Source organism: Aulostomus chinensis, chromosome 1 (assembly GCF_037954235.1).
Source record: "Aulostomus chinensis isolate RoL2024-O1b breed Wild chromosome 1, RoL_Achi_v1.0, whole genome shotgun sequence".
Lineage (NCBI taxonomy): Eukaryota > Metazoa > Chordata > Actinopteri > Syngnathiformes > Aulostomidae > Aulostomus > Aulostomus chinensis.
Genome location: NC_141320.1, coordinates 64,464,499 through 64,486,088, shown reverse-complemented (window position 1 = coordinate 64,486,088; position 21,590 = coordinate 64,464,499). Strand labels below are relative to the sequence as shown.

The 21,590-nt window shown below is 43.7% G+C and overlaps 1 long non-coding RNA gene across 3 annotated transcripts in view; it reads left to right on the top strand.

Annotated features, from left to right (window-relative positions):
• The window catches only part of LOC147272741 (uncharacterized), a 108,733-nt gene extending 93,830 nt beyond the window's left edge, over positions 1 to 14,903 (top strand). The window contains exons 5-6 of one of the 3 annotated variants that reach the window (XR_015112269.1): positions 13,799 to 13,861; positions 14,088 to 14,903. This is a non-coding gene — a long non-coding RNA (uncharacterized LOC147272741). Of the gene's footprint in view, positions 1 to 13,751; positions 13,862 to 14,087 lie in introns of all 3 variants that reach the window. The other 2 variants (XR_015112281.1, XR_015112277.1) reach the window with 2 other exon arrangements.
• The last annotated feature ends 6,687 nt before the right edge of the window (positions 14,904 to 21,590 follow it).

The window sequence follows — 21,590 nt, the reverse complement described above, 5'->3', positions numbered from 1 at the left end:
AGCTGTCTCCACACAGGGGAGCAGGACGCGCACACACACACACACACACACACACACACACACCGATTGATACACAAATACCAGCCACATTCATCACATAGATTATGTTGACTTTATTTTATAACTTTATCTTTTTAAAAGTGAGAAACCCTACTGACATTCACTTTAACCAAATTCAACAATTAAAAAAAAAATGCAAATAAGAGTGGAAAATTAAGCACAAACGGTAACAAAAAGGCTACCAAGAGTTCTATTGAAAATAAAATATACATATTTATTGGCCCTCCAAACCCGTGACTCCTCATCCGACTCACTCCCAAGTCCCCCATCCCCCGATTCATTTGAATTAAATGTGATTTATACAGCGCCAAATCACAACAGTGATAACACTTAGAGCACGTCTTAAAACAAGTTTCTAAATTACTCTAATTAAAGAGAGCCGACTGTCCCCTATGAGCCATCCATGTGAAGTTCATATTTGTTTCCCGTTCAAGTGTGCAAATTTATGTTGTCTATTTGAATTTACATTATACAACAGGATTTAAAGAAGTGAAGGTGTACGAAAAGATACCAGTGGGTTCTAGTAATGTGCCATTTTACCTTTACAGGTGATTATTGTGCTGTAAAAAGTAAAAAATAAAAGCCCAAGTGGCTCGAAAAACAAGAAAGCCTGTGAGAAAGTGGGACTGAGAGGAAAGGCCAAGGCTCAGCACCCTCAGACATATGGCTGTCTCCTTCTTGATTACACTTCAGCTGGCTGGAAGATTACCAGCTCTGTGTGTGTGTGTCCTCCTGCATATGTTCACGTGTGTGTGTGTGTGCGTGCGTGCGTGTGTGTGAGCTCACACTGAAGCCTGCTAAAGATTACGAGTTATCACTGAACTTCTGTTTGAGACACTTATTTAGGATTACAAGGCGCTGCTGGAGTGTGTTTATGTGTGCGCTCATGCTCTGTCCACTCTAAGAAATCAGCGAGTTTGTGCCAGATTATCAGACGGCCGCTATGTTTTCACTGGTGATTAAGTGTTTGTGAGTTTGTGTGTGTTTGTTAAGAGCTCACACTTCCTCAGCTGGTCGTCAGTGGATTACTGGCATATTGAGTGTCGAGTGTGTGTGTCTTAACACCAAGATTACTCCAAGTCAAGTCGATTGAGCCTCCGGGTCACAGAGAAGATGAGAGGAGAGATCAGATAGCTCCTAGCTTCTTTAATCTCACACACTTCGACTGCCACTGTGTATGTGTATATGCTCGCAAACCTATGTGTTTTCTTTATATCGTGTGTTATTTTGTAATGCTCTCTGTAGTGTGTGTGCATGTGTGCATGTTTGTGTGTGTGTGGTCTCATCTGGCTGGGATTTTCTTGGAAGGAAACGAGTCCATATGCTACAAGAAGGCTGCCTGTGACCTCACACCAGGAACCTGCTGTAGTCTGCTACTGTCGGCAAGGAGGGCGAGAGACATAGGCCAACAGAAAGAGAGAGAGCGAGAGAGAGAAAATGAGGTGGTGGGCAGAGATGGGGAGGGAGGGAGGTAGCGATAGATGCCAAGACAGACGGAGATAAAGAAGAATTCTGCAGTCATTTCATCACTTGTTTTCTCCTCAAACCTGCACAACAAATCTTTACAGGAAAGGAGCGTGGCGACATTAAACGGAATCCAGTCTTAACTTTAAACAACTCTCTTAACTCGATGCTAAAGCAGCATTTTCTGGCTGCATGAAGCAAAATAGTTGTAGTCTGTAAAAGGATAATTGGATTAAAACAAGTGGAGTATTCCGATCCGAGTTGCATTTAGAGGTCTGTTGTAGACTTGTTTGTTTTCGCAACATTTTTTTTGCAATATTAGCAGAATTCAAACTTCTTTAGGAGTGTTACAAACTTGACTCTAAACTCATTGTGGGTCATCAGCAAGAAGACACTCTACATGTCATGGAATGTAGGGATGCAGCGCTCACATCTTCAGTCAGTACTCCGACTTTGCTGTGTCTCATTGTAACGTGAATATAGTGGTACATTCTGTGAGACACATGCAGGATCAAAATATTGTCTTACTCAGAATAAGGTCAGTAGTCGGATTATTGGTTTACACTTGAGATTACCAAATTTAATTCAATTTGGATCTAATTTGGTAGTTTCGACCATCATTCTTCTTCTTATCAGGGCTGAATAATAGCCATAATGCACTATAAATCCCAGTAGCTCCTGCAGGTCCCAGTCTGTAACTAATCCTTCTCCAATCTTTCATCTTTAAGTTTTTATCAACCAAAAAAAGGAAAATTATCACTTCTTGTTGTTGCACAGTTGCCATCTTTTTTCCACTAAGCATGTGTGGAACATGCAGGCAACCAACTGCAGCATTTGTAGAAGCCAGAAGCTAACAACCCGGAGCTGGAGGCTGTCGTCGTCTCGGGGTTACTTGACCGCAGTCATTGAAGGAAACAGCCAAACTCTGATGTCCAGTGACTTCCTCGAATTCTGTCAGACGTAGGTTTGAGCTTGTAGGAGCATCCGCCTGTACCGGTGCTCGTGTGTCTGTCAGTACACGTCTGTCTTCAATAAGTCAGTGTTTAAGGGTTGAGCCTTTAAAGGGGGGAGCACAAATGAAAGAACGGGAGACAGATACATTTAATGGAGATGGACACTAATTGGTCAAGGTTTGTTTTTGTCTTTCAAGCATACATAAACATCATTCAAAGCTATTATAGCTGACGTCTAAGGAAACGCTGTCTCGCAGAAGACACAGATAGCCCGAGGGCGACAAAACAAGAATAATAAGCAAGAATTAGCACGTGCGTGCGTGCTTGCGTGTATGTGTGTGTGTGTGTGTTTTCCCATGCCAGATCATTTCTCAGAAATCAAAAGGCATCTTAATAACCACATATTTATAAATAATCTATATGCCCACATGGATTTTTCTGTGTATGTTTGTGTGTCCAGTTGTGTCTGAGGAGGCCAGTGCTGCCTGTTTCACTTCTATTTATACTGTATGTAAGGACTAATAGAGCTTTTGTATGGACACTGGTTGTATATAAACAGAATCAGCCTCCTGGAACAATATTACTTAAAGTTTCCTTTTGAATTCCTACAACCATAACTGACGAAGAACAAGCTTTTTGTGTTAAGAGTTTGATTTTCTTTTTTTGGTTTACATGTCTTTATTGGTCATAGTGCATCCATCATATTCATTCACCAGTCTCTCTTGTGAATCCCCAACTTACTTGAAGAAACAAGAAAACTTTCCACTAACATGTAATTTCCTGGTAGTAAACGAAGGGGAACAGAATTTCTGAGAGTAAGGACACAATTAATACATTTTGAAACCAAAACTGTAAAATGCATTCAGTGCATTTTAGTTAGATTTATTTTAATGTTTGTCATCTGGATCTTTCACCCAGCTCCTCTCAGTCTTGACCTTTAAAGCAATAACAAAAATGTGCTTAGCAGTTCCTCAGCTGAGCCAGAGCAGAGCAGGGGCACTGCCATACATTCTGGGCCTCTTGATGACAATCTCAAAGCAAAAATTACCCATAATCCCCGGACGGACGGCGTCAGGGTCTTTCTGCCCAGCCCTGGAAACATGGAACCACCCACTAGTGTTTTAAAGGACGGTCTCTCAAGCCACTTGCCCCCCTAGCGCACACATGCGCACACATGCGCACACATGCGTGCACGCACGCGCACACACACACACACACACACACACACACACACACACACACACACACCTTCCAACTCTCTGGCTACTGATCTGCCAAGCACCTAAAATTGCTTCCACAAATGGGAGCCGTGACATCAGCTGTGCAGACAGATACAGAGCATAAAATATCTGGTGGCCTGCATGTGTGTTTGTGGTGCTGTCGAGAGCAACAAGCTGGAGCATGACTAGTCTGTGTGTGTTGCCATGAAATCTTTGGTGAAATATTTGCACAGCGGCCACCATGGATAAGCGAGATAACCTCGGAGCTTGAACTCGATCCTCCGGCTCACTCTGAATCTACTTTCTAATGTATTCGTTTGGCCAAACTCCTGCTGTGTGCCTTCCTCAGCTTTACCACCCAGGATGACCAATCATCTATTATTAGCCTACGCTGAGCCAATCACTGTGTGTGCGTGTGTGTGTGTCGGTGTGTGTGTGAGCGCGTGCGTGTGTGTTTGTGAGAGATGGAAAAGTCTTGCTGTCTTGTTCGACTTGCAACAGCATGACTTCTAGAGTGTGTATTGATAAAACAGAGGGGTGATGGAGGGGGGAAAAGAGAGGATGAAAATGGAGAGAATAGAGGAGAAAACATCAAAAAACCACAGGGAATGATTAGGTGGTGACTTCCAAGAGAAGATAGAAAGATGAAGAGTCGGGTATCGCCAGTGGAATGGACGTGAGGATGGAGGGATTGGAACTCTTGGCAGCGCGTGGTGATAATCCGCTGCCTGTGCGGATGATTAGCATATATGCAAAGCACTTCAATTCTATTAACTAACACTGAGAGACCGAGATAACTAATGCAGTATGCGCTCCTCCCTCCACCTCTGTCTTTATGGCTTTCTGTTGTCCGTCTCCCTTCATTCGCTCTACATGTTTTCCTCCCTCATACCTCACCACATTCATCCTGTTTGTTATAACCTTTGCAGACATGTTTTCAACTTAACTCTATCAAATGAAATCCAGTGTATACACCAAAATAGGATTTTACTTGCAGGTGATACACAATTCCTTCCTTTATACTTGGCTGTGGAGCAGACACAAGTGCTGCACATTACCTTCAGCGCTGGTCCGTGCTTTTTGGGATTTTGTCACTCCTCTCCTCCACTGGGATTTGAAAACTAGGTAAACTGTGACGGTGAATGTAGATAATGCCAGTCTGGTGCTTTGTAGCCACTCTGAACAAGTTATTGCTTTTAGCTGTGAGGATATATGTCTATTAAAAAGCAAGGTAAATTTAATAAACCTATTTCTTATGTGCTCTTCCTTGTCAAGATTTCCTGTGCTATTTAATAAATCCACCAAGGCTGCATTACACAACAAAAACCCATTGTACCGCGTGACAACAGCCCACATCCTTGTTATTTACCATTGTTGATAATGTGTCATTTACACGCCTGCATGTACACACACACACACACACACACACACACACACACTTGAGGAGGTGTGAAAGGTGTCTATGAAACACTAGCTGTGTTTGCGCGGAGTGCTAGTGAAACACATTGATGCTCTTCAGATTCAATTCAAATGCAAAACACTTACACGCACACATACAAACACACATACATACGGCACTCATCCCCGCCCACACACACTCAGCTCATTAGCACATACTTATGACTTGTGTGCCTGTGGTCGTGTGTAGAAAGTGAGACGAGGGGGTTACAGTTTACAGGGAGTATCAAGGATTCCTACGAGATGATGTGCTGCTGACACAATGGTTGTTAGAGACTGTAACCAGAATGTCCCAAACCCACTCATGTCCTGTCCCGTCTGTCCAGAGCGTCGTGGTGAAACTGTTGTTGTGTCCCCATCAGCGTGTTTTGATGCGCTCTTCAAGTATCGCATCAGGGAAAGTTCATGTAAATGGCAAAGTTTCACCAGAAAAGTTGTGAATGCTGATTTGAGGCTTTTTTGCCCTTTTTTCTTTTTTTTTAAAGCAAATGTGTAAAACAGAATAGGGGACTCCTGTTTTGAAGGAGCTCTGATGTTGCTTATCTTAAACCTTCGTAACTCTGGATATTTCCAGATGTTGTCGTCTTCGGGCAGCATGCCACATGTTTGAGCTGCGACTGAAGAACAATTTAGACTTGTTCATTCCTCAAAATGTCTTCCTTTTCTCCAAGTTAGCGCCTCTTCTTCTTCTTGTCTGTTTTTACAGCCACAGCCTCTACCGCCACCTTCTTGGAGTGTTGCATTGCACTCCCTAATGTACATTTCTGTTTATTTATCTTAAAATTAAAATTTGCTCTAAGATAAGATAGAAACAAGACGTCAAAATCATCAAATATGAATTTAATTTGAAGCACATAAAGTTCCACGCAGTTTATATCTTTCCTCACCTTTTAGAAGAGACATGTTGAATTCAGGTTGGATGCCACTACTCATTTCCAGAGTGAAACTCCATAATGACCCTTTCTTTCTGTCCGCTTGCTTTCCTTTCTTGTCTAAACTAGCATCTGTTTGTCTTCAGCAGGCAGGCGCTAGGCCTCCCAGCGCTCCTGGCCTTCCAGACTGACACTTCCCTTCCATCTTTTATTCAGCGGCTACCCAGCTAAGGGGTTCTCCAGACGGGCTGTGCCTTTAGGCGAGCCCAGGGCCTTGACGCCCAACAAGGCCTCTTGAGTGGAGCTCTGCACTCCACCCCTGCCCCTGGATATACTCATCCCCACACCAAGATGTATATTACCCATTTAAATCGGCAATACGCCCTCAGTCAAGCAGACAAAACATCCAGAGGGTGATCCGTATTGGCCACGTCAGTTTTTGTTTTTATTCATACAACTAGTTACTCATTTATTGTTGCTCTTTTATTCATTTCCTCACAGGAGAAGAGGAGGAGGGGTTGTATGACATTTCTGAAGGTGTGGAATGACAGCTACTAATACTGAAGCGAAAATGGAGTTTGTCTGTGTGACTGTGGGCGAGGGATGTCTCGCAGAGGACTTGACTCGTAAGGAGGAATTTTAAGGTCAAGGGTTAAGGTTTTGCAATGGTGAAACATGGCGAGAACAGTGTGTGTGATAGTGTTTGACATGTTTTTCCAGGTCTCTGAGGGTCTGCAGGCAAGAGCAGATACATCCGTGTGTGTGTGTGTGTGTGTGTGTGTGTTTGTGTGTGTGTGTGTGTGTGTGTGTGTGAGAGAGTGCGTGCGCGTGCCCAAGCTGCTTAGCCCTGGAGTGACTCCAAACAGGAAGACTTAGCCGATGGTGTTGAGAAATACTTCCAGGTTAGCACAAGGTTAGCGAGGGGACTACAGGAAGTGTTAAGCTGACAGCTGCGTCCATCTATTTTGCTGACACACATGTATAAAGAGAAACATGTAAATGCACACACACACTGGTAATGCCAAGGGACGGCGAGGAGCCTCCTGGTCTGTCACATGCGTCCTGTTTTCACTGCATGGCACAGAAACAGAAGAGGGGGGGGGGGGGGTTAGAGGAGGGACAAAGGCAAGTGAGCAAAAGAAAAGGAAAGAAAGAAAATGAGCCAGGAAATGTGAGTGAAGCGGATAGTCTTGAGAAAAAGAGTGAGTCAGAGGGAAATTTCCACCTTTCAAGAGAGGATATTTATTTATTGTCATGCATGTATATGATGTGTGTGTTCACACCTGAGTGTTGGTGTCTGTCGTCTTGAGGATAGGCGAGGCGACGCGACAGCCATTGTGTTCAAGTGAGCATATGGTTTCTGACACAACTCTTTCTAGTGCCATACTGTCTGTCTATACGGCATAATGGCAGCCAAGACAGCAGCCCTTTTTACTGTGACTGAAGGCCTGATTGAAGGAAAACATGGACGAGCATTAGAGTAAGTTTATTCCCCGGTTTATCGTTTTGGACTCCACGGACGAAGATGATTTTTGAAAAGTGGATTGGCTTTAAAGGAAAACAAAGTTTCCAACTTTCTTGATTTCTATTTATACTTGCTGGAACAATGTGATTCTCGGCGGGAATGGGAGATCGGGGGAATAATACCTTCCAAGTGACTTGGAAAATCAAATACAAAAGGAGTTGAGTTTCCTTTCTTATTGTTTTGTGGGGGATTGGATGGAAAATTCTGGAAATGGTATTGTTTTAAAAGCACAGAGTGATAATCCTGAAGGGATTGGAGCTTCATCTGCTCCGTTTCTCAGAAATCTCCCTCTGCTTTTTGTTGTCCTTGAAAACAACAATTCCTGATTGACCTACTTGCTCCTCTGGGAAACATACGTACTCGTCACTCCCAGACACTTCTTCCTGGATGTCTCGTCTGCACCTGTCCAGGGGCGACCTCTCGTCCTTATTCCTCTGGTGTTTTCCTGGACCTCGGCCTGGCGAGGATCCAGTGATCCTAAGAGTGGGTTGTAGTGGACAGGTCAAGAGTGAGGGGGCAGGTTGAGGGTTAGTCCTGGAAATACATTTGAGACGCAGAAACTGTAGAGCCACACTGAAACGTGTTTAGTTTTGTTTCTTAAAGTGTAAAACAGCTGTATTTTTTAAAGCCTACAGCTGTTGTCCTATTCTATCTGATGCCATACCAAGATAATGTCCTTTATTATCTCTTCTGTTCAAGAAATGTAGTGTAGAAATACATTTCCCTTCACCGCCTCTCAAGAATCATGAAACAGCTGCCCCTGTCGTCTTCGACATGTTTGCTTTCAGAGACACCAGAAACATAAACTTTGTAAAGCCAACAGTGGTTTGAAGAGACCTTACAAGAGCAGCCAAGACAGGAGAAAGGAAGGACATCAAAGAGGCGATAAAAGGCACAAGCACACTTCCCAGAGAATGGAATGAGCAAATAAATGGGTTAATCCTCTGGAAAGAGGAGAAGAGAAAGGGATGAGAGTAGAAGAAGAAGAGAGAGAGAGAGAGACAGTGTTTGATTGTTGTTCTTCTTAAAAGGTGACTCTCTTGACGCTGTAAAGAATGTCCCTGCAGTGCAAACACAACACTGAAATTAAATACTCTTGGGAGGCTGCTGGGGATGTGACAACAGAGTTTAGAGAGATAATGAACCCAAGGGAGGAAAACGGAAGGAGGAGAGGGAGGAAAAAGGATATGTGAGGATGCTGGAGAGAGGCGGAGAAAGTCGGCAGGAGAGCTCTCAGGATGTAGTGTGTGTCTTGGAGATGCTCAGGATGGATGATTGTTTGGAGATGGTCACCAGGGAGACGTGGAGGAGGTGTGCTGAGAGCTGCACCGTTTTCTGAGTTGCTCCGTGTCTTTATATCATAATAAAGTGACTATTTTTTTAGTTTTATTTGGTAGCAATGTCCCGTGTTTTGCATGTAAACTTGGAGGTGAACTGTAGAAGACAAAAAAGCTGTTTGCCTGACAAGTCGGCCTCCCCCGCCTTCATGCAAGATGCTCCTCCAGTTGGAGGCTTTGCCACCTCTTGACTTCATTTTTTTAGCCCTTTGTCAAAGAACAGGACCCCGCGGTGTAAAGGAGACAGAGAGAGAGACAGATGAGAGGGGCTTTTATTCCTCCCGCTGTGAATCAAAGACTCATTTATCATCAAAAAAGACAAAGTGTGCCGAGTTCATCACCCTCTCTGCCCTCAAACACGTCATAGAACACAAATATCAGCTGCACTGTCAGGAACCACTGTCTCTGTCCCCGCGCTGTGTCCCTCAGCGTCCTGCCGTCTCCTCCTGATCTCTCTGCCTTTCCATCCATCACATCTCCCTCTCTTCTCCTTCCACCCTTCCTTTCTTTTGTCTCCATCCTTCCATCCGTCCCTCCATCCATCAGCAGATGAAGTGGTAGTGTTTTGACAAGGGCATGGCCACAGGTTAGCTAATACATCATCAGTGTTGCTGCAGCCTTGAATGGCTCCACAAGCAGCTTTTTGGTGGTGCATTTGTTAGGGATGCGCTGTTTGACAAGTCATTTAGAGGAGTGTGTGTGGGGGGAGGGGGGAGGTTGGGTTGTTAATAACTATTTAAAATATTATGTTGTATGTCATCGTCCTGAATATATTTTAGAGCAGAAGTCCCTTCAGCACTCTGGATGCCTGTGTTGGATCATTGCTCTGACCTCAGATTGTCAAGCTGGCCGAAAGGTGTTGCCGTACAGTTTTTCACACAACTCTTGAAAGTAGGAGAAACTGTTTTGCTGTTGCACAAATTGCTATCGTCCAACTATCTTAAATCAAAAAATGATTACATTTACAGGGGAAATATTGCCAGTTTTAATGTGAAGACTAATTGGACTGGAAAACTGACTCAGAAACAAGTGGGTGAACTAATTCGTTGCATCTCACGGACACACAGCCAGTGTGGCGTCCTGTAGGAAACCCCAACTTTGAGGCAGTGCCCGTCTTTGGGTCGCCAAAAATGGAACATCTTTCCACATTAAAGCAGACTCGGAACCAGCGTCGGGGTAGAGAATTTCACCAAGAAAATATTTCCATTCAAGTTGTCTTTGGACACGTCTTTCCTGTTTGTCTCACTTTACAACAAGTGGATTTGCCAAAGAGTGCAAGCACATCCACTTTTACTTCAGTTTTTAGACCCGTCAACGTCTCTTATACAGTCCAGGTTATGTCACCTCCAAAAAGACCAAATGACATCGGGGTCAGATTTGGGTTCCATGAACACGTTCAGCACGGTAAAAAAAAGGAGTTAAAGCTCCAGCAATTAAATGAAAACTGATAATTTGGATTGAATGCAAATGCAGTACAGTAATTGCTTAAAACAATCGTCTTTTGTGAAATCTTTTCATCCCCACGTGGCTGCGCCTCAAAATCATACAAAGTGCAAAGAGACCGACTGGAGAAGGAACTCAAGTAATTACCACCCTCTTCCTCTCAAGAGCTCTCTCTTCCTCGTTCTCTCCATCTCTCCTTCACGCCCCTTCTTCACCCCTGGTCTCCTCCTGCCCTCGCCACGCTCCTTCCTTTCCATCAACCATCTCACCCGTCACCTCCTTAATCTCTTGCTCTCTCTCTCCCTCATTTTCCTCCGTCACCTTGGCGACCCTGGTTTCCTGATGACGCTCTTTGAACACACACGCCTGCATCTGTGCTATTCACGTGCACACACACATCATTCCTGTGGATCTTTGCGCAAAGTATTTGTTTGTAAGAATGCACACAAATAGTCAAAATTATTTAAATGTTCTCCTGCACACACACACACGTATAAGAATAGGGTAATGGAGGATGATTAAGGCCAAGAGGGGGCGGCGGCTAAGACATGACCCCATGACTCAAGTAACCACTCAGAGAGCAACATTCATATGAACTACTCCAACCTCTCCACAAGAGCTTGATTGCTTCCTGAAGGAGTGTGTGTGTGTGTGTTTGTGTGTGTGTGTGTGTGTGTGTGTGTGTGTGTGTGTGTGTGTGTGTGTGTGTGTGTGTGTGTGTGTGTGTGTGTGTGAGGCAGGAATGATAAGACAGAGTAGACAAGAGAGAGAGAGAGAGAAGTTGTCTTCAATCACACACACACACACACACACACACACACTCTCCTCTTGGCAGTACTTAGCAGAAATCCTTGATGGAAGCGATCAGCCAATTCAGCCGTTTTACCTGAAGAGACCACTTGAAGAAAAATACAGAAATTGATTAGAAATTCAGTGTGTGTTGTTTGTGTGAGCGCTGGTTAATGTCACCGAGAAACGAGGAGGTGTGTGTGTGTGTGTGGGGGGGGGGGACTGTTTGTTCAACCATAAAAAATAATCAATCTGTCATCATTATGATCAGTGTAATTTACCTTTGTAAAGCAGTTATAGAAAATTGCCGCTTTTCTTGACTGCAATGGTGGGAACGATGACTGCCTATCGTCCAACGGCTTCCCTCCGCTCACCTGGATTGTTATCATAAACACTGGCATAAAAGGTGATTAAGAATTCAGCTGTGGATCAAGGTTTTGTAGAAATGCTCCCCTTAAGTGTTGGAACGGGAGGAGAAGGGGAAGCTCCCGGGACCTGTGAGGGACTCGGTGCCTTACGTTTATTTCATCAGCTTGAAAAATCAACTTGAACGTTTTTTTGCATGACTTGTTTATCAGAATCCAGGTGGGCTGAGCAGAGGGTAACCCAGAGGCCCCTCTACCCAGCAGCTCTAGCCCTTATACAACCCTATCCTGAGGTGTTCTCAGGCGGGGGGTGAACTCTCCTGCTTGAATCACTCTGGGAAACTTCCACTGGGAGGCATCCTGAATCTGCCCAGCCGGCTGAACTGCATCTGGATGATGGCGACTTAAAATTTGCTGTGATGTAATCAGAATGAATATGATGCTGGGGTGACATCATCCTGGTCTGTCAGCAAGACGCCAAACGGACAGCTCTTTAGATGTTTTTTTTCTCTGAGCAGAGTTCACTTCTGCTCATCAGCTGTCGGTCTCTCATGCAGTTTGGACTACAACCATGCAATTTTCTTAAATATGTGAATTCACTTGAGTTCTGTCTGTATGTTTATCTTTTATATCGACTTTGTCTCCTCACGTGAGAAATTTAGAGTGAACCTTGTCTCAGATTAAGATGTATCAACAGCCGCTGTCGTCTACAACACCCCGCGATGGGGGACTGAAGGATCCTTGCAGTGTTTCATGCTGGACCACTGCTAGCCCACCAGGTTGTAGTCCACAGTTCCTGAATCTGAGGTCAGCTAAGGTGCATAACTGGGATGTTACTCAAGTTTTCTTGGCTCCGTCTCTGACAGACTCCTATTAGTCAAGAGCTGCTTGCTCTGTGACTTATTATATTCAGGCATGTGTAGGCCAGGCTGATGAAATCCAATGAGAGGGTGAGATATGAAATTAAAAGCAGTGAACACCAAGAAACGAGGATCGGATAAGAAAACCTGAGCAGATGACGAGTAAGAATTTTTGGGGTTGCGGAGGAGTGGCAAGGTGAGGAGACAGGAGACGAGGGAGGAGGATGGCAAGAGAGATAGAGGAGAGATGAGAGGAGCGATAGGATGATGGACGCCTGAAGGACGCGTGTACTTCGATAACAGATACCATCGGAGAAGATGCTATCTCTGCTGCTATCGCTCAGCACCACACACTGTTAATGGACAGCAAATAGAGCCAAAGGTGTGTGTGTGTGTGTGTGTGTGTGCGCGCGCACACACACACACAATTTGTCATTTCTTATATCTGTAGAAATAGCTGAAGTGTGTATCGCTCCAGAGTCGCCTCTCTGTTACTATTTCGCCTTCTCTCCCCCCCACATCTGTCTTTTCCTGCAGAACCCGCTTTCAAGCCATTACGTGGCTATTATATCACAAATGAGTCATTCCACATAGGCAGAGGGGGAGTTATCTAATTGAATGAAATCATTTCTCCAAGTTGGCAAACTGGTTCAAGTGCTATTAAGTTGTTCACAGGCCCGCATTAGCTCGCGCTCTCACAATGTTGGTGGTTGCGGGTAACAAAAGGAAATTGTCACTGACCAGACGTGTTTGGGGTCTCTTCAGCCCCTTTCACACTGAGACACACACTCTCACGCACACACACACACACACCAGCAAAACGTACGCGTCCTCACGCAATCAGCCACATCCATCAGCCAATCATGTGGACAGATGGGTCATCAGCTCTCTAATTGTGTGATTGGCTGAAATCAGCAGCGGACGGCTGGGTGTCACATTAGCTTTCCTTCCATGTAAACAGGGAATGTGTGTTTGTGACATCAAAAAGATAAAGATGCAGACGAAAACAAAGAAAAATTAAGGATATAACAACCTTTTCTTTTCCGCACCCTCATAAAGGAGTATAGGTTGTAAATATGCTGGCTGACTGTGTGTGTGTGTGTGTGTGTGTGTGTGTGTGTGTGTGTGTGTGTGTGTGTGTGTGTGTGTGTGTGTGTGCGTGTGATGATTTTGTCCTTGTAGAGATGTGGCCAAAACACATTAGAGCACATCTGTCCACTCCACGCCTCATCCTCCTCATCCCCATTCTGAAGAGCTCTCTATCCATCCATCCATCCATCCATCCATCCATCCGTCCATCCATTCACCCGTTCATCCATTCACCCGTCCATCCATTCATCCACCCCTCCAAACTATTTCTTGAAAGAACCAATTTGTGTGACATCTTTTCTTATTTTTAAAACAGCGGTAAAAGATCAGATCCTCTTTCTCTGTGTTGACTGGTTGCTGCAGGCGAGGACCAGCACCTGCAGATGTAGACGAAGCACTGAAAATCAAGTTTCAAGTTCTACTGAGGTAAAAAAGAGGAAATACCAGAACCTGAATTTCTTTTCTCTCTGGACGTTTGTCCCAAATCTGAAGAAATTCAATTCCTGAAATATCACGTCCAAAAAAACAAACAAACAAACATCAAAAAGGGATTAAAAGCAGAGGAAGATTATGCTTTTATTTTGATGATGGAGCATTCCTTTTGCAGTCATGGTCATGTGATCTCCAGTGTTTGTGTTTCTGTTTGTTGCAGAGCAAAACTCTCTAATGCCTAATCTGACCAACACGTGATGAATGCTACTGTGTCATCGGTTGCTATGATGTCACCAGAGTTAACAGCCAGAACACGCTAAAAGGATATTCGCCGATCGAGCCGGTCTAAACAGAGCGCGTGTGGCTTTTTTACCGTGACACACACTCCTCTGAGCAGACGGACGCACAGCAAAGCTTCTTTCTTGAGTTTATTGATTTATTTTTTACTTCCCATACATAAAATTCTCTGGTCAGTTAAGGAAGCCATGTGTGGGTGTGGGTGTGGGTGTGGGTGTGGGTGTGGGTGTGCGCGCGTGTGTGTGTTTGACCTGTTTTTTTTTTCTTCTGCTTTTATTCCTCTCCGGCTCCCTCATTGTTTCTTTATTTCAGATGTTTCATTTTTGTGCTGTTACATCTAAATCAATGTGTTTCTGTCTTTCTTCCTCTTTTTCCACCCTCTCTGTGTATGGCCTCATAATTAAAGTGCACTGATATATAATTACCGTGCATATTTACCTCAAGTCCCATCTCAGTGAATGGGAGGCCTCTCCCCCTCTTTTGTGGTGCTGCATTATCAAATGTTATTATTTGCATCCTGTTCAGCTTCTCAGCCATCCACTCATTAAATCTGCGGCTTTGAGAAAATTAATGACCTCATATGCAAATTGAAAAAGGGGGGGGGGGGGGAGCTTGCCACAAAAGCATGGGCACTGTGTCAGGGTGTAATTGGAATGGTGTGACTCTTTAGGAGTGTGTGATACCATCTTCATTTCCTAACACTTCCTGCAGGAACAACAGCCATACAATTTTATGTTAAATGCTCCAAAACTACTTATGAGTATTCCTCAAAGCTGACCTTGATTTAGTCCTAAACTGAATTAGCTTCACAAAAAAATGGTTGTAGTTTAATAAAAAGTCACTGGTGGCAGAAAGATTTTTTTTTTCTTGTTTTTGTTCCCGCTGTTGATTCAATTAAATGGAGATCCAGTATTTTTAATCGTTTTTTACAAATTCCTTAATTGCTCTTTAAAAGAAATAATCGTTTAATGGGGTTATTTTTATTAAGCTTGTCTCAAATGCTACAAGATGAATCTTTTCCGGGAAAAGATGGTTGAAGTTAAAGAAGATTTTGTTGATACTCCTCGCTGCAGTGGAATGATCCTGGTCAGGACGTGGTTTCCATTTTTACGATCCATCCATTTCCTACACTGCTTATCCGTTAAGGGTTGCGGGGGGGGGCTGGGGCCTATCCCAGCTGACGTTGGCCGAGAGGCGAGGTTCACCGTGGACAGGTCGCATTTTGATGATGTCTATTTTTTTTTACCATTAACCTGGACTATATTTAACACCATGTGTCCAGCAGCTCTTTGAGTGTCGTGTTCTTCATGCTATAATTTCATACTTAATAAATGTGGGCCAACATGTCTTTTTAAGCACTCTAGTAATAAACTGACCGTGTATTCAGAACATGACAATACCTGTCAAGGTCAGCCTGCTCAAAACACACAGCAGTGGCATTGTTACACTTGAACATGTATTGTGACAGAAAATGCCACCAATCTCAAACGCTGCGGCTCAGCAGGTGCAAAAGTATCAGGTGAATGTAGGTTTAGCTGTGGTATGCCGACTGACATTTAGGGACTTCGTTGGAATGAAGCGCCACATCGATTGTTTTTGCAGATCATTCAACAACTGTCATGTCTAAATACTGAGCTCCTCACTATACATGCTGGACGTGTTCCCCTCCCTCTGTCTCCTCCTCTCTGCTCTGAGCCATCTGCTCTGGAGGACGCCCAAGTCACACTCTTCTGAAAGACAAACCTGCACATGCATTGGTGAGTGTGTGTGTGTGTGTGTGTGTGTGTGTGTGTGTGTGTGTGCGCGTGTGTGTGTGCATACAATAGTGGTTCAAAGCCAAAATGAACATCAGATACATTAGCAACACCTGCACTAGAATGAGTGCGGCAGCAGCTTGAATAATAACCCCAATAACTACAGTGAAAAATGGCTGAGACCTTAAACCCAAATGCAGCAGCAACAAGAACAATGCAGGCGTAATTCATGCACTAATATTCCCATCAGAACCATTAAGCCTTCATTTGATGTCGCGCTGAAGCCACAAGACTTTTACTACAAACAGGCTGCTTACAAATGGGAAGATGGAATATTTGAGACGGTTTCAGAATCGATACGGTCGCCACGTGCTGACTTCTTGTCGCCACGCGTCTGATTTTTCTTTGGTGTTCTCTCTGTAAAGACGACAAATACAGCGACAAATACATGCAAATGATACAACACAACTGCGCTAACCCAATTTAGCAGAGCAGCTGAAGTATTAGCATGGGGTCATTTAGTTTTTTTTACAGGCCTGATCTAAAGAGAAAGTTTTAGTTCCAACTTGATTAAAGTTTTGAATTTTCTGCCCTCAAAGTTTTCCCAATTGGAATATTTTTATTGGATTTATTACAAAATCCTGTCTTTAATTTTACATAAAACCAAATAATCTGTCGGTCACTTGCAGATTTTGTGATGTTCCTGCACTGCCTGACCTCAATTTTCAACTTCTTAATAGGAATTGTTGCAAAAAAATAGTGGCAATAAACTGGAAATTACAAAATATTTCTAGTAGTTGTTTGATATTTGTCATTGTTTCTGAAACAAAATGAGTACTCACAATGTACTGTGAAAAAAGTTCAAGTTAGAGAACAGCTTAGGCCTCTGAAGGAGTTGATCAGCTCAACTAAAACATCAAAATTCCACATTTCAATGTTTTTCCATCGTCACCTGTTCCCTTCACTGTCACCATAAATCCTCATGCAGCATGTGTTCTGAATAATTCATGACTGTGATGCAGCCTCAGTTCACTGTCAGAACCAGCAGAAGCAGAATATGTGTGAACACCGAGTTTGCGGGGGACACGTATGGGGTGGGCACTGAGGGTGAGGAGGCTTAAGTATGTAGGTGCTGCTTGGTGACTTTACTGCTCTCGACCCCACAAATAATCCCAGACACACTTAGACGACTCTTGACCCTGCTGCGCGCTGAAGTAGCGTTTGGTTGGCAGATTCACTTCATCCCTACTTGGAGAGCAACAGAAGGCTGGCGGTTTGGTTTGAAGACAGAGGAAAGGCACGAGACACAAGCACGGATCAATAGTGGTTGGCAGAACGGCAAAGAAACATACAAGATAAAGAGAGAATGAAACATAATACTTACATCAAGGAAGCAGGAATACGCTGAGTGTTTCGTTTGTTTGAGAAAGGCACAGGCAGACAACATCATCTCCATCCTGATTATGCAGCGGCTATTGTCAGATAGCTTGCTAATTATTGCAATGCACAGTGCTCGGCTCTTCAGAAACCATTATGAAGCCCGGATAAGAAGTCTGACCTCTTTCTGTCTGGCAGACTTGTTGGTTCTTACAATGTGAGGGGACTGAGAGGGAGCAGGGGAGGGTTCTTGTTCGACTTATAGGAGAAATAGAGGAAAAAAGGACAAGGCAAGGGATGAGCAGTTTAGCAGAAAAGAGTTCTGATTCTAAAATACATACATAGGAGGACGAGGGAGAGGTAAAGCTGGAGAAGAAACTACCAATTATAATGAAAAATAAGGTAAAAATGTAAGCAAAGTCCTTTAACACAGCGTGTATGACATAAAAGAGGTTCTTAAGGTTTGGTTCTATTTTGTTAGGTCACTGTCAACACAGAGAGCAAAGCTGGTAAAGCTTTGTGACAAGAGTGACAAACGCGTGATGTCTCGCAAACGTCGTCTCCTCCAATCAGACCTACTGATGGGCTGCCCTGAGACGCAGCAGGGCTTTGAGCTGAATCTGAAGATTAGGATTGAAAAGTACTCTCAGACACAATGCTAACACGCTAATGAAGCAGGTGATATTTCCATCCATCCATTTTCTACCACTTATCCTGTTAAGGGTGGCGGGGGGTGGAGCCTTTCCCAGCAGCCTTTGGGCTACAGGCAAGGTTCACCCTGGACGGGTCACCAGTCCATGGCAGGGCCAACACATAGAGACAGACAACCATTCACTCTCACAGCCTCGCCTACGGTCAATTTAGAGTCTGGATTAACCTGGTCCCCTCTTGATGTCTTTGGACTGTGGGAGGAAGCTGGAGTACCAGAGAGAACCCACGCAGGAACAGGGAGAACATGCAGACTCACCCAGAAAGATCCCATGCTCCAGCCGGGGGTCCAACCCGGAACCTTCTTGCTGTGAGGCCACAGTCCCGCTGGAGTTGTCTGAGGTTGATATTTCCATCAGGTCATCTAGAAATATTACATGGAACTTGGTGGTGTATGCCTATCGAGTGCTCTCCTAGTTTCTACAAATATTGATTGAGTTGTCTGTCTTTACTTTCGTGTGCAATAATTGCTCAATGCAGCACTGTACAGCACGTCAATTTGACTCAATATCCAAGCGGAATCTGTGGAATGCATGAATGAATCAGCCAGGAACGTCTAAGTGTAAATCTGAAGTGTTATTCAAACATCCCTGCTGATCCCTTTCACGCATACAAACATTTCTTCACCGGAGCACCACTCAGGAGCCTCTACACATAAAACCCAATCGCTTCACAATGCAATTAATTGGATTACTTCGCTAATGCATCCATTTTGATGTATCCGTTTTCTGGCCGTCACATAATAATATCATCATTTAAGAGGCAGGGAGGGGCGCGGCTGTTCCCCGCTGATGGGGGCGGCGTCTGTTTGCTGTTCATTAATGATAATTACCTTTTGTCACTCCTGTGGTGCCGTCTTAATTAGCACTTTGCTCAATTAAAAGTATCACACCTTCTCTATGTGTGAAGCCTATAGCACATATAAACTCTTCTACCATTTTAGGCCCCTTTTCATTTTTGACTCTGGTCTTTTTGCATTTTGGGCTGTTGTTGTTGTTGTTAGCTTTTCTTGAGGCCATGGTATCGTACAAAGGGAAAGTATCGACATGTGAGCGTGACACCAGCTCATAAAACAACCCACCACAGTCCAATGTGGACTGACGTAGAGTGTTAAATGTATCGACTCTGAAAAAATGAACTGTTCTCCCAGAGATATATCCGTTTAGACCAGTGAAACATGCTGGGCTGTCCCAAGGCTGAAGCAGTGAGTGCGTGCGTGTGTGTGTGTGTGTGTGTGTGTGAGTGAGTGTGTGTGAGAGAGAGAGAGGGGGGAAGGGGGGGATAATAGTATTGTTAATGGATGTGAAGAGCTTAAAATTGGATGTTATTAGGGCTACTAGGCTGTACTACATACTTTACATGCATACAACAGTGTGTAGAGGCTGTGGGAGGTAAGGGTGCTAAAAAGTCTAGTTCAAAGTAAAATGTCTGAACATTTCCAATTATTTTTTGTAACATCCTTGCATCCAAATGAAATATCAGTCCGTGTTGATGGATCCTTTTTTCTTCCTGGCTGAAAATTGATCTTAAATTTTGCCTGATATGTTTCGTCATTTCTTGCTCTTGTTTTCTCACGGACTGGACAGAAAGATGGGAAACTAAAAAGCGATGTGTTGTTGCACATTTGTAACGTCGCAACAAAAAAATAATTTCCATGACTATATTCAGTATAGTAAAGCGGATTTATGATGCAAAAATGAAGGTGGTGGTAGTTGTGTTCTTTGACTCATACGTTGTCACAGTCAAAGACAGTCTGGTTCAGCAGAAACGAAGCATCTCTGCCAACTGTGATTGATGTCAGCTGATTAGACTGCGTCTCTGAGCTGTTTACCAAACCCTTCACTGACATTTCTTTCCATCAACCTCTATTTTAACTCGAACCTTTGCAGAGGTCTCGGCTTTTGGTGGTGAGCTGTACTGCAAACGGACCAGAATGTTTCTAATTGGGATGCACTCAGTCGATTTTCTTTAAATACATTTGGACAAAGGGAGGAAAACGAGCCAGAAGAATTTAAGATTTATTTCAAGGATGAGGCGGGGGGGGGGGGGTGTGAATAGGCAGATTGATGACTTGGGAAGGGAGTGATTAAAAACAGTAGAAAGAATAGAAGATGTTGACAAAAGAGAGAGGGAGTAGAGGAGGATAAATTCGAACAGACAAGGGAAATAAGTGAACACAGCTGAGAATAAGAGATGAGAGAAAACAAAGTTTTGTCAAAAAGATTTGAATAAACTGCAAGGCTAGTCGTAATAACTCCTCAGATCAGGGCACGGTCACTCCTTTGGAATAAATGAATAGCAATTGATTGGTACAAGAACAGTACATAATGCACTGCATGGCTCCTTCACCACCCACTAATCTGCCGAGGAGGCTATGAGCACCCTATACGTAGGTGTGTTTTTTGTGTCTTAAGTATCAGTCTCCAGTCTGTTAGGCGAGTGAATAGAAGTTGTTTGACAGGCAGATATTAGGCCGTCATGGCCAACATGAATAAAAGAGACTCGGATAGCAAGAAACATAAAACAGTCATTAATGTACGTACTCTGCTCTCCTCTGGAGGAGACAAAGACACACTCGTGTTCACACTGGCACGCTTATAGCCAAAGGCAGACTGACAGACACACATAGTGAGGCCAGAGGTGACCGGGGCATCTTTTCCTGCAAAGGAATAATAGCAAGGTTTGAAAAGATTGTAAATTATAGGACAGGGACCACAATTAATCCATAAGACATACACACATAGTCACTTCACGTACACACGTTATCATCCTCTTATGAACTGGAGGGGGAAAAAGAACTGAATAGAAAGAAAGCAAACTTACACAAACATGCACATAATAGACAGAATTGTGTGACTACTACACGATAACATTTGAATAGCAGATAGGTTTTCACAAGACACCCAATAGATGGTTCTTTGTTTTCTGGTTGCGTCTTTGTTGTGGTTTTAGTCATTCGCAAAGGATTCAGTTGTAAAATTGCCGTAGTTTATTGTTGCCGTTCATGGAGCAATTAGTTTGCTACGACTTCTGGAAAAAGATGAACTAATCCTGAATCCCCCCCCCCCCCCCCCCCCCCCGAGATATTACGCTTCATCAACCGCAGCGGCAGTTGTGTTTAACTGATGAATGAAAGTCAGTTTCTGGTCTGAGCTGTCACCTGTGAGAAACATCTGGCACATCAAATCCAAAACAATGAGCAGAAAGATGCTAAATCCCAGGGAAAAAAACAAGAGAAAGTGAAGAGCCTGGTGATAATTCTTTAAGATTTTTCCACTGTGAGTGCCATCTTTTGAACCCAGTCAAATGATTCACTGCTGGGATAAAACTATTTATTGTATCACCTTAAAGACCGTCTTCCAATTCAGAATTACTCCATTTCTAATGATATTGTTTGCAGCGGTGGGTTGTAAGGAATATGTCCATGTGTACTGTGCCGCGATTCAAAACCACAGAGCGTGCGTCGTTCGTGTTACTCTTTAATATGTCTTCAGGCGGTCACATGTCACCGTGCAGCGATGGCAGCAGTCTGTTAAATCATGCATGTTGGCAATAGCAAACAAGAAAAAGTCCTCGTGTGAGGAAAG